We start from the raw sequence: 5,000 nt of genomic DNA, 5'->3' as shown, positions 1-5,000 counted from the left end.
CGGGGCCGGCCGGGGGCCGAGCGGGAAGGAAGCCGCCGTGGGCGCGAAAGCCTCCGAGAGAGCGCCGGCGAGAAAGCTTCCTCGGAAAGGGAGGGCGCCGAGGCTCAGGCCGCCGGCGGCCCCGTCGGCCCGCTCCTCAGCCCCCGCAGGCGTTGTCGCGGTGCCGAGCGGCCGGCCGCTTGAGGAGGAGCCGCCCGGGGCGTGGGCGGGGAGGGGCCGACGGCGGCGGCCCGAACCGTCGCCCAGCAGGGGGGCGGGCGGGGCAAGCCCGGAAGGAGGTGCCGAGGCAGGGTGACGTCGGAGGGCGGGGCCGCCGGGCCGGCATCGCCCGCCCAGCAGGGGGCGGGGAAAAGCCCGGAAAGGCGCCGCCGCGGGAGCGGCGGTTCCGTGCCGGGCCCCGCACGCCTCGGCGGCGAGCCCCCGGAGGCGGGCCCGGGGCCAAAGACCTCCGCGGACCGCCGAAGAGCCGGCCGCCCGCCCGCCCGCTCGCCGCTTCTGCCGGCGATTCGAGTCGAGTCACGCCGGGGGCCGGCGTCTTTCTTCCCGCCGCGTCCCACCGCACCCTCCCGCCCGCTTCCTTTCCCCCGCTGTCCGCCCCCAGGTCCCGCCGGCTGGCCGGTGCCGCTTCTGCTCCCCGCAGGCGTGGCGGGGACGCCCCGCGGCCGGTCGAGCGCGTCGGCAGGCCGGGCGCGGGCCGCGAGCCGCCCGTCGGCTCGGCTGGGAGGCGTCCGGCCGCGCACGCAGGAACGGAAATGGGATGGGCCGAGAATTTCGGATCCCGGCGAAGCGTTGGTGTTCCGCCCCGACGCGAGAGCCGTCCTTTCGGGAAAAAGACGAAAGAAGAAGGGAAGGGGTGGGTGCGCGTGTGGCCGTGGGTGAGGGCGTGTGCCTGCGTGCCTGCGTGCGTGAAAAAAAGCAAAATAAAGCAACGGTCAAAAATACGCCTCGGTCTAGGGAGCGGCAATATCGGGAGGGACGGGGCCGCCGAAGCTACCCGACGGCCGAGGGGCGCACAGGTCGGTCTCCCGCCTCCGGGGCAGGCCGCCGCCGCCGCCGCCACCGCCGCCGCCGGGCACGGCGTCAGAAGCCGCAGGGGGCGGCCGGCGCGGAGGCGGCCGACAGGACTACCCCGGTGGCGGGCGGCCCCGGGAGGTTGGGTCCACCCAGGGCCGGGGCCGCCTGACAGGCCTGGCCCGGTGGCGGGACACGAGGCAAATTTCAGCGGGGTACCCTTGTCTCCCGGACGGGGAAGACCTGCTGCCCGTGGTCGGGGCAGCCCTGCTGTCCCAGGTCGGGGTAGACGTGTTGTCCCAGGCCGGGGTAGACCTCCTGTCCGCGGTCGGGGTAGACCTGGTGTCCCGCGGTCGGGGTAGACCTGCTGTCCCAGGTCGGGGTAGACGTGTTGTCCCAGGCCGGGGTAGACCTGCTGTCCCAGGTCGGGGTAGACGTGGTGTCCCCCGGTCGGGGTAGACCTGCTGTCCGCGGTCGGGGTAGACGTGTTGTCCCAGGCCGGGGTAGACCTGCTGTCCGCGGTCGGGGTAGACGTGGTGTCCCCCGGTCGGGGTAGACCTGCTGTCCGCGGTCGGGGTAGACGTGGTGTCCCCCGGTCGGGGTAGACCTGCTGTCCGCGGTCGGGGTAGACGTGGTGTCCCCCGGTCGGGGTAGACCTGCTGTCCGCGGTCGGGGTAGACGTGTTGTCCCAGGCCGGGGTAGACCTGCTGTCCGCGGTCGGGGTAGACGTGTTGTCCCCCCGGTCGGGGTAGACCTGCTGTCCGCGGTCGGGGTAGACGTGTTGTCCCAGGCCGGGGTAGACCTGCTGTCCGCGGTCGGGGTAGACGTGGTGTCCCCCCGTCGGGGTAGACCTGCTGTCCGCGGTCGGGGTAGACGTGGTGTCCCCCGGTCGGGGTAGACCTGCTGTCCGCGGTCGGGGTAGACGTGTTGTCCCAGGCCGGGGTAGACCTGCTGTCCGCGGTCGGGGTAGACGTGGTGTCCGCGGTCGAGGTAGACCTGGTGTCCGCGCCGGCTCTGGAAGTTCACCAAGGGGTCGCTGTTTTCAGCTGCCTCCAGTTACGTCATGCTAGGAGGCGGCTAGCGCCGCCGCTTTGCCCCGGTCACGTACGCTACGGTCACTTGCAGGCATCGGCGGCCTCGGACACGTATCTCCGTATTATGGGAGCGAGGTAACGGGTCGTCTCCCCCAGGCTGCTACCGTGCCTGTGTCCTCCGGAGGCGAAGCTACGGGCCGGCCGCCCGGCCGGTCGCCGGCGCTGAGCTCAGAGAGAAACGAAGGGGAGAGCCGCCGGCAAGGGAGGCCCGAGAGAGAAACCGAGAGTGTGCCGCCTCGGCGGGACCGAGTCGCGGGGCTCGTCCCGCTTCCCGTGCTACCCATCGTGCCGGTGGGGCAGCTTTGTTTGCCAGGCCGAGGAGGCGTCGTTGCCGCTGCTTGCCCAGAGAGAGAAGGGAGTGTGTTGCCGCCTCGGCGGGACCGAGTCGCGGGGCTCGTCCCGCTTCCCGTGCTACCCATCGTGCCGGTGGGGCAGCTTTGTTTTGCCAGGCCGAGGAGGCGTCGTTGCCGCTGCTTGCCCAGAGAGAGAAGGGAGTGTGTTGCCGCCTCGGCGGGACCGAGTCGCGGGGCTCGTCCCGCTTCCCCCGTGCTACCCATCGTGCCGATGGTGGGGGGGGCCAGCTTGTCGTGATGCCGAGGAAGCGTGTGCTGCTTGCCCAGAGAGAGTGTTGCCGCGCGGGCGGCCGAGGCGAGAAGGGAAGGGCGTGGAGGAGGCAGAGAAGCCGCAGGCGGGTCCCCCCCGCTCTGGTCGTGCTGCTGCCGATTCCGGTCCAGTCCCGCCTCCCTCCCCCCCGCCCCAGCCCTGGGGCGGGGAAGCGAATGCCGGTGGCTGGCGGGCGAGGCGGCGGCGCCTCGTCCCTTATGTGCTCGGCCTTAAGCCGGGGGGCCCCCCTCGGCGGGGTGCAGTTTTTTTTTTTTGTTTTTCGGCTGGCGGTCTCGGTGGGCCACGGTGTGGGCCCGGCAGCCGGGGGCAGACGTCGGCCGGGGGCGCCTCTGTCTAACCGTTGCTCGAGCTTCGTTCGAGGCTTTACCACCCCACCCCCGGCCCGTCCCCGAAGACCGGGTTGTGTCCCCCGCCCCGAGTTGTTGTGGCCCTCGTTCCCCCTTCCTCGGCCTTAAGCCGGGGACCCGCGCTTTTGCGGGCGGAATTTGTTTCAGGGGCGGCGGCCGGCCGCGGTGGCCGGCCCCGCCCGCGTGCGGACACCCGAACGCGACGGGGAAAAATGCCCCCGGGCCGAGAGAGAGAGAGATGGCGCGGGCGAGGCGGCGGCGCCTCGCCCTTCCTCAGTTGTCGTGGCCGGTGCGGACCGAGCCACCGTGGCCCGGCGGGCTGGGTTGCGAACGGGGTCCCCGCTTCGTTTTCTTTCGCTTGTAGGCGTGCGGGGCAGAGCGTGGGGGTCTGCCCGCCCGGTCTCCTCCGTATTTTCTGGGGGTGTGAGGGCTTTCTGCCCGCCGCTCCCTTTTGCGGCCCTAAGCCGCGGCACCGAGAAAAAGCCAAGCGTCCGCAGAGGCGTGCGGGCCCCGCCCCCAAGCGAAAAGCGAAGGGGGGCAGGGAGAAAAACCTCGTGGGTGGCGGTGGTGTCGTTGGGGAGTGAGAGGCGCGGGCCTCGCCCCCACCCCCCATCCCCGGGCCCGCGGCCCCCGTGGCTAGCACGGGTCCTGCGACGCGCCATGTGCCTTTTTATCGTTTTTTTCTGCTCCTGGTTTGCCGTTTCCCCCCCGGTTTTTTTTTTTTTTTTTGGTTTTGTTTTTTTCCGGGGGATGGAAAAAAAAAAGCCGATCGCCGCGAGGCCGGGCGCTAAAGCCGGGTTTGGGGGGGCCCCGTGGCCTCTCGCGGTCGGTGGCAACCTTTTTTTGTCGCACGCTTTCCCGGATGGGTTCCCCTCGGGGAAGGGGAAAAAGGGGTGTGAAAACCCCCGACGTCCCGGCCCCCGGCGGGGTGTGTGGCGTCTCCCATCTTTGCCGTTGTCGTCCAGTTAGAGGGAACCGTTGTCCGCAGATGCGGGTGGGTGGCGGCACCCCCCGCGCGCTCCTCCCGCTGCGATCAGCCGAAATTGTCCCGAAAGCCAAGCGGCCCGCCGGCGTCGGCGGGCCCCGGGGGCGCGTCGAGGAGGCTCGACGGCGCCGAGCCCGCGGGGGCGGTCTCTCGGGGACGAGTTCCCCGCTCGCACGCACGCACGCGGAGTCCCGCGGCCGTCCGCCCGCTGCCCGCCTGGACCGTGGCGGTGTCGGCCGGTGGGGCGCGCACGTTGGGGTTGCCGTTGCCGTTGTCCCAGGACCGTGGCCGCGGGGCCCTTGTCGTCGCTCCTGTTCTTCACGCTCGTTTGCTTCTCCTCCTCCTCCTCCTCCTCCTCCTCCTCCTCCTCTCTTCTCCTCCCCACACCAACAAAACCCGATCGATGAGGCTTTTCGGGTCGCGTCGGAGAGGGCCCCCGGCGGGCCGGCTCCTTCCGGGGCTTCTCTGTCATGGGGAAGCCCACGGCGGTGTGTCCGGTGCTCGGCCAGGGTTGGTCTCCTCTCCAATTCGCTTCCCGTCGCAGGCGAGGTTTTGGCGTCCCTTTCCCGCCGTGCCGGGCCAAGGGCGTCTTTACCGTCCCGGGCTGTGTGACGGCCGCGTGGCCCCGCGAGCCCCTCAGGTGTCCTTGGACTTGAAACCCCAAGAAAAGCCGTGTGGCGAGGGGTGCCGGCCCCGGTCGCCGGGAAAGAAAGAAAGAAAAGCGCCCCGTGGGTGCCGGCCGCGAGCAGCGCTCGGGCGGCGGTGCGGCTCGAGCGTGTGAGCCGAGAACACACAGAGAGAGAGAGAGAGAGAGAGAGAGACACGCGGAAGCCAGAGAGAAGGGAACGTAACGAGCCCCCCCCGATGGGGCTGCGGACGGGGGAAAAGAGCCCGTTCCGCGCGCGTGCCGCTCGGTGCTCTTTTGTCGTGCCGCCGCCT

Source organism: Cyanistes caeruleus, unplaced genomic scaffold, assembly GCF_971803275.1.
Source record: "Cyanistes caeruleus unplaced genomic scaffold, bCyaCae1.hap1.1 HAP1_SCAFFOLD_166, whole genome shotgun sequence".
NCBI classification, from domain to species: Eukaryota; Metazoa; Chordata; class Aves; order Passeriformes; family Paridae; genus Cyanistes; species Cyanistes caeruleus.
Note: the sequence above shows the minus strand (reverse complement) of the source record.